The following is a 12385-nucleotide window of genomic DNA, read 5'->3' as shown; positions in this document are numbered from 1 at the left end:
CTGAAGAGTATCAGAAATGAAAATACATAAAGGAAAAAAAGAAAATATGCCACAGAATTTTCTGAAGCAGCTGAACTCAGAGAAGACAGTCAAGGGGGGGTATTACGTCAGTTTGAAAATAGATAACAGAACAGGTCATTGTTTTTATTTTATATTTGAACACTAAACAAAAAAACCCCAACCAATCAAAAATAGCTTTGCCAGAAGTAGAATAAATTCCACTCTGTTCCACTAAGCTGTACATCTTTGGCCTGATTTCATATACAGGAGAGTGAGCAAAGTTCGGCCAGCAGATTTACTGGTATCTACTCACCACCTCTTTCCCATCTGATAGCATGTTCCTTTCTGGGCTGCCTCAGTAATATCAAAAAGCAACAGCTCCTGGTCTGCTGCATCCCAGAACATGGCAGCAGGATCACCCCCTGACCTCTCTCCTAGAAGCAGTGGCCCAGCAGCAACCTCAAAAGCAAGGTTGGGAGGCTTATAGGAAACTAAGACACTCAGAAAGTGTTGCTACTAGTTGCACAAAGTAAATGTCAAAAAGGAAAATTCCTCTCTGGGAAGGTATGTCAGGCGAGCCTTGCTCATGTACATCTGAATTTCATTCTCCGAAGTAATGTTAGCTTGAGAATCTTCAGCTCCTGGTCTTGCAGATCCCAGCCTGACTGCTAAGCGCAGATCACCCTCTGTCCCTATGGACTTTAGGGACAGTAAAGAGCAACTGAACCCACGATGAGACAAAAGCCACCATTTTCCAGGATCAAGCCCATCACAGGACACAAGATGCCAGTTTTCCCTCTGACACACGTGAGGGGATGAGGTACTAACAGATCAGCACAACAAACTGGTGCTTGCAATGTTCACGCATAAGCAATGTTTCCGAGGCAGCAATAGTAATAATAAAAATAATAAATAATGAAAATAGAAACCTGGGTATGGTTTCTCTTAGATGCAAATTAAGATTTAAATATAAAAATGATAGGCTTCTGCTAATCCTTCTTAGGAAGTCATAAATTGTTAATCAGACCTTAGGCAGTGTTGTTTAATACCAACTTTAATAAAATAGCTGCCTGAAGCAGAAAGACAGTTGGGATCCTGACTCTAAAACTTTGGTAACCTCATCCACTTTTTTGTAGCCTGAGGCTCTTGGACTACCATTGATACCAACTCCTTTGAAATATGCTCATTTTTTAGGTTGCTAAATTATTAAACACCTTATTAGTTAAAAGATTAGATGGAAAAAAGTCATCTGTATGAGGGAAAATGGATTGGAAGAGTAAGGAAAAGTTGAGGGAATATTTACATAAAAGATACAGCTCTGTTGTTGATATACAGATGTAATCCATAATCCATAATTCATTTAAGAAACGAACCCTTCAAATTACATCACAACGCATGACAAATTGCTACTGTTGAGCTATTCTACAATAAATTACATGGAATCATTCCTGTCAAGAGTAAATTTTGTTTGAGACTAAAAAAAACAATGTCACTACAAGGTTATTTCCCCTGTTGTTCCACAGGATTTGTCCATCACAAACCATATCTCACATTTCCATCATGTACTTTGACTGGGGTAGAAAAAGTTCCCTTGTATGGGGTAACTGCAAAGTCTCCCAAATTAACTGCTTTGAAAATTGCAAGAAAAGGGGAAAGAAAGAAAAAGGATAATGTTTCTTCCTCATTAATCCTTAATACTATTTGTCAGTTAGGTGAGCAGAGCTTTAGACTAAAAAAATAAGAAACAGTCGTTTCCTGAAGTGTGATGCCTTTTCAGTGTATGTCCAGAGAAGCTTGTTAGCATGCTAATTGTTTCATTTAATATGCAATACAGAGCATACTTAACACTTTGAAGTGCTTATTCATGATGTCATGGATATTAGTGTATATTTCTTAATTACACAACAGAACAATCTTTCCCCTTTTCAACCTACTCTTTCTGCTGCTCTGATTGGTTTCTCTAACTAGCCAGAATAATCATTTTGCCACACAGAAGCAGAAAAGGAAAAAAGAAAGTAAACAAATTTAAAAGCCATTTTAATTTAATAACAAATTGGGAGTTATACTTTGTGTTAAATTAGCACTGCAAGCCTCATATCAATTCAAGGCAAGGTTCCCTGTTCGTTACCACTTAATTAATCCGTCCTGTTTCCATCTAAATGAAAAGTTTTCTCTCTCTTCCCTATCATCTCTAATATCTCATTTCAGGCAGCACATCAAGTTAATCTTGCTTACATTAGCAACTTATTTCTAATGGCTCAGCTTAGTTATTTACAATAATTCATCCTATCCCAGCTTGCAGCTGAATTCTGCTTGCTCTCTTTGCTTTGTTCAGGCAATTGGAGTCAATGGTAAAACAGCAAGTGTAGAGTGAGCCCCATCCTGCACCGTCTGAGGATAAAGACCTACTTTCAACACACTGAAGTCTACTGAACTTTTGGCCTTCTGATGTGCCTTGTCTTCCCAGAGGCAACATGGTGCTGAGAGACTTGGTTTAGATACGGACTTCACAGTGCTCAGCTAACTGTTGAACCTAAAAAAGTCTGTGATTCTAACATGCACAGAGCTGGGAAAAGGATCATTATCTTATAAAACAACAGATGAGCATTAAACAGTTCCATGGAAGATGAGAAATTTGTAAGGGAAGGAGAATATGGAAAGTTGGGTGGTACCTGAAAACATGTCCTCATTACCCTTTATAGAACACATCCGGTAAATAAAGCTGGGATAACCATGAGTCCTGCACTACCATCAGTAGTGTACATAAAAAATATCAAATATTCCACCATGTCACCTTTGAAGTAAGTGAAGAATTGGACTTGAAGCACTATCTCGTTGAGTATCTCCTTCTTATGCTGACCTTGCTATTCCTGCTGGAATTCCAACTGGAAACTGCTGCCACTGCCATAATGTCATACTTTCTACCACCACATTAGCAAAGCACACTAACTCTGGGACTTAACAAAAGACCTGTGGTGTTACGGATTGCACCAACCTGGTGCCAGTCAAACACTTACTGAAGCTGCAAATCACTGGTATGCCCTAGTCTATGCATTTGGCCTGCTCAGTTCAGCCTCCAGAAGTAAGTTTTCTGGCTGCTCCTGGCACTGGGATGCCTGCCCATGTTAGGATGCCTGTTGTTAACAGTGAAACCTCCCCCAGCAGCACCACGGCTCCAGCAGCTCTGTCTGTAGTGGCCCACAGCCTCTGAGAATGTAACAGATACTTGCTCGTGTCAGGGCTCGAAATTAAATCTGCACCTGAGGGGCCTGCATCACATGGAGGCTGGTTTTAATGCCGGTCTGACAAACATAAATACATATGTAATAAACACAACACACACTTAACATTAAATGACCATTCCAAGAGAACAATACCTGTGATTCCTAAGGAATCTGAGTATTTACTTTTGCTCATTTGGGATTCAGGATGTTATTGAAACAGGAAAGAAGGATGTGCAGCATATTTTAACCTTCTAGATTTGCAGCAACCAGCTTCTGACCTCACATTTACCATCCTGGTTGAAATTACAACCTGCTGCTAAGGAAAACTCTGTCATACATTTAAGTAACTCTGATATCAAGTAGCTTTGAGATATCTGACAAATGAGTTACAGTGGCTTAATGAAGACTTGCTTCAGAAATCCTGCAAAAGAGACCCTACCATGTTACGACATGGTAATACATTTCATTTAATAGCAATAGAAATTATATTATGTAAAGTATGTCCTGAGAAAAGTGGGAGCCTGTTTTTGTGTTGTTTTCTTGTGGTCTTTTTTTCCAAGAGGAAGAGAAGTCTTTCTTAAATCTGTTTCTGACAGAAAATGGTGCTTTGAAAAGCACTGAATTTCAAAGCTGCTTGAGATTAGATGGTCTGCAGAATTGTGCTGATAGCCATAAATATTAATAATTATGACACACTGGGCCAGCTTTTTTCTTCAGATGCTTATGCCACACTTCCTCTTAAGTGCAGATGACCTGAAGACACAGGCACCAGAAGGAAGAATCTGAGCTAAGACTTGGTTTTAGAGATGCAACACACAGTGACACTTGCACAATGGAAGGATGCTCCCGCTCTGTTCCAGTAGACCGAGCCAGCAAGTGAAAATCTCAGTCCAGTCCTATGCATCCCTTCTTCAACTGCCCCCAGCCACTGATGGGAGCTGAAGGATAGCAGAGAATCCTTCTCCATGCTGTACAAATGATCTAGGGCTATATCGCTGAAAAGGATTCAATGGGAAATTATGATTATTCCTTGCACAGGTTTTTTTCCATCCCCATTTTGCCTAGTCTACTATTCAGGGACACCAAGTATACAAATAGTTGGAGGTCATGTTGTGGTCACCATGGAAATAATTGCAAAGCTGTAAATACTTCATTACAGGATCCTGACATCTTGATCCAGAACAGGACTTAAGTATTGGAACAGCCTTGTGGACTTCAGTGCAGTTTATTGGTATGTTTAAAAGCAAACTGCTCTGGGACCAGGTATGATAAGTCAGAGAGATAGAAGAACATGCTTTGTTTATAGCAGAAATAACTTGGTAATTATCAGCAGTGAGAAGGGAAATACCATAGCAGGGCATTCATATTATTTAGACTTAAATGGAGTTTACATGAAATAGAGAGTTTTATAAAACTGGTTGGCACAGCATGAATTGCTTAAAGGGATATGGCTGGTGGAGTTAAAAGATGCTTCTGCATCTTCTTCCCTTTCAACCCTGACAGATAAATTGAGCACCAATTTCACAAAAGAAATTTGTTCCCCGAAAGAGATTCTAACTCTATATATTCCTACTCTGTGATCTGCCAGAGCACTCTTTGCACTGTGTAAGTGAGGAAATAGGTTCTCTTGAATTCTTGCAGTGGTTGATCAACTTGCCAGGCCAGCTCCAAAAGCATTAGGAATAGTAGGTGGCACACAGTTCAGAACCTGGTACTACTTCAATCTAAACTGGCCATATAACTTGTAAATTAAATGAGTCTTTTTTTAATGCGTCTTTTTCTACTTCTCCCTCTTTTTTATTTACACTAAGATCAATACCCATGTCAGGGGTATTGGTGTACACCATGTCCTTATTCAAGTTACTTCCCTTTGGCTCACCTTCATATCTATGCGCTAGGAATACTACTCCTTAGATGTTTACAAAGCAGGGGTGCTTTGAAATTAATTCATACAGGCATGGATGTGAACAAGAGATAGTGTGGTGTAACCTCCGGCTGCCCTAAACCACGGGCAGCAGCGTGCAGAATAGGCAGCATTTTATAAGACCTTTTTTTGATCCCCTTCTCTCCCACAGGCATAAGTAGGTGGAAATGCATGACAGAATGGTACAGAAACGGTACAGTCCAATTGGGCCAATGCAGATAGGAAGGTCATCACCACCTTGCTTGGGGACAGCTCAGATTACTTTCTCCTGGGAATAAGATATTCAGTCTTGTCCTAGATGGCTCTGGTGCTACCTAGCCTCCCCCTTCTCCTCCACACAAAAAACAAGGCTGAACAAACAGGCAAAAAACAACCAGAAAATCCTTTGGGGAGAGTGTCAAAGCAGCTGCAAGGAGTCCTTGAGAAAAATAATTGGCTTTCTTTTGGATGAAAAAAAGAGATACAAATCTGACTTTTTCCCCCCCCCATCTGTTCTTTGATCAGCTCCAACAACTAGAGTGAGCAGGAGAGAGGCAGAAGGGCTAACCGAAAGCTGTACTTGCTGTAAGATCCTAGCTCAGCATCCCTGATGTGCTATGGCCTCCTCATATGACCTTGTGCAAGTCACTCACCTCCATTGTGATTCGCTTCCCCCTACTGTAAAACAAAGCCAACTATATAGGCCAGTCTCGCAGTGGGACTGTATGGTAAAGATGTGGAATTGTGGAAAACTTGAACAGCTTTTGAGTGAAGGCCCCATGTTGACATGTTGATCAACTATTCTTTGTCCATTCCTTGAAGCGAGACTCCCAAATGTCCACAAAGCATCTTACAATGACTGTTTTATTAACTGGGTTGGGTTTTTTTTCTTTTTTGTTTTGTAGGCTACAATAACTATTGCATTTTCTTTTAGTCCATGAAGATAGTTCTGTCAAATAATGACTGCCAGACTAATGACACCCTAAAGTTAAAAACCACCAGGCACTCAAACAGAATCAATTCAGTAAGGAAACAGATTTCACCTGAATCCTTAGGGTAAAACAAAAAGTAATCGTGTTTTTAATTATTTTTATTACAGTATTGGATCTAGGGGGGATTAGTGAAGAGGACACATGGATACCTTTCTAAGGGAGAGGGCTTTCCCTTGGGTGGGAGTGTCAGTACGGAGGTTGGCCCCATGCTGCTTGGTGTCAGCATCCCAGCTGGGACTCACAGTCACATATGGTTCTCCCACCACCTCACAGCCTCTCCTGCAGGTCTGGATCACCATGACCTTCAAGAATGCTAAGTGGATGTACCATCAGAGGGAAGTATTTTCTTTGAGTTTGGCGTTACCTGCACAACAAAGCAGAGCTACATGCTAATGATTCTGTTGATTAAGCAGCCTTTGTGCTCATAGAAGCTATTAGCTGCCAATTGAAATGCACCAGACAAGGAGTAGGAGGCTCTGTTTTACACCAGACAGGCACGCACCTGCAGTACCTAGGGAAACTTGACTAGTGTTTAATTTCTGTGCTAATTTTCAATTCCTGCTGACCCTTCTTCTAGGTCCTCCTGCTCTGGCTCTGCGATTAGATGCAGAAGTGAGAATGCTGGAAAGATATACTACCTATTATCTCACAGGCAGCTGTAAACATTACAGCAAGATAATGAAATTAGTTTTGCTGGGAGGAATTACCGTACCCAGATAGTACAGGACTGATCTCATTCATAAAGTGCTCTCTTCTGTGCATTGCAGTGTGTCACTAGGGAAGAGCTGAGGGGTTATGATGGGTATTTATGTTGCAAATCAAATCTAATAGTCACATTCTGGCTAGAATTAAGTACTTTCTGACTATATATAAATATATATGCATATCCTGACAAGACAGTTTAATTAATCCATAAAATATTTGCCCGCAATGCCAAAATAAAGCTATTATTGAACAGGTTACTTAAAACATAGCAAGGCTGGCACTCTTCCTGAATGAGCCCAGATGGAAATGTATATGCACTTTTGTCTATGTGCCTGGCAAAGAGGAGAGTATGGAGAGGGTGTCTTATGGCTGGGTGTGAAAAAAGATAATGCAGTATCACTGTAATCTTGGATGTTTCAGCATGGTCCTCCTAAGTGCTCTGGCACCATCACAGTTAAGCAATCACTTCTTTGCTTAAAGCTGCTTTTTGGAGGTCCAACACCATAACTCCTGAGGAACACCAAGCTAGATGAGCCTCTTCCATCCTGACAGGGCTAACAGGTTCCCCTCAGCAGAAGGAGCTCCTCCTCTGCATCAGCATTGCTCCTCACTGGTGCTAAAGGAGTCTTTGCTGGTTTGTTTTGAAAGAGAAAAATACTCGAAGAGTGGGCAGCTGCACAAGACCAGATGTACCAACCAATAATATTAATTCACTTCACTCTATAAACAGTCCTGAATTACAGTTATCCTAGTTTCTTCTGGGAATGCTCTTGTTAACAAACAAATAAAAGCATAAAAACAAATATGTACAGTCTTTGTTTGGGCTTTTCAGTGCCAAGTGCACAAATAAAAATAAAAAAAGTGGAAGGTAATGGTGGCAACCAGCCACACCTGGAGTAAGTACAGGAGATGGTCACGGGTACAAGGAGGGATAACCGTGCCTGCAATGGGGAGGGGAAGTCGCTGATGGGTGATGAGGATTAGGACACACAGCAGGGCCCTGGAGAAGCTTAGGAACCTGAGCCTGGATGGACTCCCAACAGATATCAGCCAGTCATTGGGGAAGAATAAAAAAGCAACTCTTAGGCTGAGATTTACAGCATAGAAAGCCCAATCGGATGTGAAGCACTCCAAGTTTAAAAATGCTTTTATCCAGCACTTTCCCCACCTAGTTTCACTGCTACATCACTCACAGCATAACCCAGAGACAATGACTTTTTCTGCTGATGTTTTGCATTAATTATACATTCTTCAAGGGTGTTTTTAAAACTCAGACAGGGAGTAATAGTTTGCCCTGTACTTTTTGTTAAGCAATAAAGACAGACAACAGCTGGGTTTCATCATACTAAACATTCCCTCTACATCTACTCTCTTCCCATCCCAAAGGAAACGAGATATACCTCTCCCCTCACACAGCACAGTTTTCCCAGACCCCTTGGAAAGAACTGCCATGACTAAGCAAGCATCATGAGCAAACTAGCTGCTACTGGATTTTTATCTCAATCAGAACAAATTTAAACTTAAGAACGCTGCTTTTCCTGCAAGCCGAATCCTGCAGAGAGTGCCACAGAACCCTTCACTTCATATGCAGGACGGGGGACTCACTTTAAAGGCCTTTTATGCTGAAAAGGTCCTCAATTTGGCCCCACCATGGCAGTCAGGATAATCATAACTAAGTTTGTCAGCCCTGTTTTAGGAATAGTGAACCCAATTAATTATTTATTAAAAAAAAAGGAAAAAGAAGCTAAACCCAAATGATGCAAATACTTTGAAGAAATCAGAACAGGTACTGGGTATTGCAGCTAACTAGGTCTTCAAGGGGTTAATGAAGAACTCTCCCTAACACCCAGCTTCCAAGGCAAAGCCTTCCCGCACACTTATGATAATCAAAAGATACTGAAACCCAATTCTGCTTCATTCTGGTATAACTGCGGCAAAGCCACTAGAGGAATTGCAACCATTATGTAAGATAAGGCACCATCACAGTCGGGCCTGCTGCTTCCAATGGATTCTAACCAGTCTTTTTTATAGATTTCAGCTACCTTTTATTTTAGGAATTAGCCACAATTTCCAAGGAGATCCATAAGCAATTTCGCACATCTTGAGCCATAATGCTGCAAGATTGCACTAGAAAGGGAACATAATTTAAAAGTAGTCAACAAAGGGCAGACAACACACTAAAAAGTTCAGTTAAGCAAGAAACAGAGACGACCATTTCATGTAAAAACAGATAAATGTCGATGCTCTCTAGATTTGCTTGACCACTACACAGAGCACAGGAATCCACTGGAAAACCCAAAAGTGGTTCCCTCCAAACCCCCAAATACTGCATGATTCTATTAATAAACAGCACATCACTGTGCTGAAAACTTCTTCAGTCAAAGAAAAAATGATGTAACAGATCTGAGAGGATAGTGGTCTGCAGGGAGGATCCTGCCTAGAGGAACCTAGTGTGCCCTTGAGTAGAGGGTTGCTCACTGAGAGGAGGATCTCAGCTGGTGACAGCACAGGCACATTTGTAACTTCTATCCAGTTCGCATTAGTTTCAGGATCTTCAGCAGAAAGCACGGGAAAAAAAATCCTCATTTTTGAATGTGTGCATGTTTGGCTTTGAAGGAAGTCTCTCAACTAAATATTATTGAAACAGCAGATGGCAAAATGCAAACTTTATGAAAGGGAAGGCTGCCTTGAGCGGTAGGTTACTGTTTGCATGGAAGAGCTGTGCAAGGGAAGGAGAGAGGGAGAGAGGGAAGAGTCAGAAGTTGAGATGCGTATTTGTAGCTGAACAACTTGGTTAGAAAGTGATCACCATGTCTATAAACGTAATCTTTCATGTGCTGGCATGGAGATATGAAAGAGTTGTGAACTGGCGTGAAAACTAAAATACCTAGAGGGACTAATAAGTCCCTATGGGGATCCCAGTTCCTTAAATGCCTGCAAAGGGTAATTGCAGAGAACTACAACAGGACTGAATCAATGCCATTTTCCCTGTGAAATAAATTAAAAAAAAAAAGTATTGCTGCCTCCGATTACGTTATTTTGAAAAGACTGGCTACTTTCCTCTTCTCTCTCCCAGCTCAAAAGTCAACTGCAAACCACTAGAAATATGTCCAGAAAGATTATGGTGCAGCTGAAAGCCAGAAGCATATGAGATAATATATTTACTGGTGCTGTGTCAGATAATATCTGAGAGGAAAGGTAAAAGGGATTCAGCCTTACAATCTTTATTAGCATGTTTGGGCTGTTTAAAGGAGCAATCCAATTGTGTCATTGTTGCCAGGTCTTTAAAACTGTATATATCCATGATAAAGGAATCTACTTAATCTTGATCACAAGGCTCCAAGCCCTACCTGACTCTCCTGTGACACGCAAACTTATTGCCTTTAAACAGGAATTAGAAAAAAAGAAATGAATAGGGATGCACCATTACCCATAGCATTATATTGCTCAGGAACAGATGTTAATCAATTTTATGGAATGTTTTAAGTAACATGCAAGCACTTTTGCACAGACCTGTCTGCATAATAGAGATTTCAGCCAAGCAAATACAGGAGATAAACCTTTATCTTGACTGGGAGAGTTATGTCTATTTTGATTAAAACCAAAGGGGTTGCACATTCAAGCAATTTTATTCCCTTGGAAGTATGTCATTTCCAGGCTGCTATTACATACGGTCCTGTGACAAAAGGAAATGGAAATAACCTTGTTCTTTATTGTAATGTTCTTGTGCAAATGTTCATGCGCATAACTCATGAACTACACATGTAGGATGTACATTCCATCCTCACAGATTCCTGAATAGACAAGAACTGTACTCTTTATTTCAGCTGTGCTAGAAGAACAGTACATTTGGAGAAAGGACTGACCTTACACTCTGTAAGTAATCTGTGCTGCACAATCTCTCATGCAGTACCATCAGAACTTTAAAATCCCACATCACCCACAAGTACAAGGAAAAAGGTGCCCCATCATCTCGATTCATATAAAAGTAGTAGTTGTGCCATCATGCTGGGAGTAATTCTGGTCATTAAACTTCTTGGTCCTTGAATGTCATCAGGAGTTACTTAGGCGACCATCCGCTTGCACTTAAAAAGTACTGCATTTAACTCTCCGTAAAATATGGATTTTATTGCAGCAGTGACAAGACTCCTTTTCACTGCCACTGACCTCTACTGCTATTGCTTATCTCTTGACTCAACCTTTTGCATGAGAATACACACATGTAGTATGCATACTGGTTTCCCTGTGCGTGCATATAAGTAGATGGTACATACATATGAATATATAAATACTTTAATCTAGCTGACATACAAAATATGTTACCAGCTCCTTAGAAACATTTACTACATAACCAAATTCACTGCTTTCTTTCTGCAATTATAAAACTTCTCTTCTGTAAAAATGCTTGTACGCCTACCTTCTTACTTCCCACCACCTCCACCACTTCCCAACCCCTTCCTTTATTAAATAAAAGACTTCACATTTGTCAATTCCTGTAACGTCCTCAGATCTGCCCGCTCTGCCCCCTTCCTTTCGCTGAGGGAGCGCCTCATTTCAACTGTGCTCTACATTCAGTTCTGCACTTTGCCTCGGATTCTGCTCATGATCCGAAGGCTTTTGCCCTGTATTCATGTCATAGCAAGTAGGCAGCGTCAAGAAATCGAGACAGACTTTTAAAATTATTATTATTTTCTAGTTATTCATTGTTCTGTTGTTGTTATCACTAATTATTACAACTGTTCTCTTCCAAGCACACACGACCCTTCTCCCGCTCTTACCACCGCTCTTCGCCCGAAATGTCTTGCTGGCGATAACAATCCCCAGGAAAACGCCGCATCCCTTCGCCTGACTTACAACGCCAGCAAATGTGGTCCCCACACGCCCGAGCGCCGGGCACGCCGCGGAGCCCCGGGTAGGGGGGGGTCACCCCGGCGCGGCGGTGGGGGGCAGAGCCCTCCGCAACACAGCTGCCAACTTTGCAAAATAAGTGTTGCCATCCCCTCCCCCCCCCACTAATTAGCATTCCCAATAAGCACGGCAAAAAGAAAAAAAAAAAGAAAAAAGAAGAAAAAAAAAAAGAAAAGAAGGCAACTGTCTGGTGGCAGCTGGAACTTGTCCCTACAGCGGTGCAGAGCATCTACTTACCGGCACGCAGGGGCTGCGGGGCCGAGCCTCACCCGGGTCAGCGACGCGGCTCCCCAGCCCCTTCTTCCACCGCTCAGCCTCCCCGCCTCGCACTGAGTCTCCCGCTCGGCCAGCAGCACTTTTTAACTCCGGCATGCAGGCAGCCCGAGCCGACGGGGCTCTCTATCTGATTGGTTTCCATTCACTGCTCCTGATTAATAAAAAAAAAAAAATAAAAAAATAAAAAAGGAGGAGGGGGAGGGAGGAGGAGGGTGGGGGGAGGAAAGCCAAACTCCTCCCTCCCCGTTCGCCTCCCTGGCAAGCGCGCGCACACACACACACGCACCCGCACCCCTGGCGCCGGCGCTGCGGCTGCCGGGGCCGCCGGAGCTGCCGCACTGGGGCCGGGCGGGCGCGGACTGGGGGCGCAGCGGGCG

General features: G+C 42.0%; 1 protein-coding gene across 2 annotated transcripts in view; it reads right to left on the bottom strand.

Moving 5' to 3' along the window:
• LOC113966918 (cadherin-6) overlaps window positions 1-12134 on the bottom strand; it is a 103501-nt gene extending 91367 nt beyond the window's left edge. The window contains exon 1 of one of the 2 annotated variants that reach the window (XM_027682039.1): window positions 11970-12134. The gene's annotated coding sequence lies outside the window, so the exon portion shown is untranslated. Of the gene's footprint in view, window positions 1-11602; window positions 11645-11969 lie in introns of those variants that run through there. The other variant, XM_027682050.1, reaches the window with a different exon arrangement.
• Window positions 12135-12385: the final 251 nt, after the last annotated feature.

Source organism: Neopelma chrysocephalum, unplaced genomic scaffold, assembly GCF_003984885.1.
Source record: "Neopelma chrysocephalum unplaced genomic scaffold, ASM398488v2 Primary Assembly neopelma1_22b, whole genome shotgun sequence".
In the NCBI taxonomy this organism is placed as follows: domain Eukaryota; kingdom Metazoa; phylum Chordata; class Aves; order Passeriformes; family Pipridae; genus Neopelma; species Neopelma chrysocephalum.
Note: the sequence above shows the minus strand (reverse complement) of the source record. Positions and strands in the feature narration are given on the sequence as shown.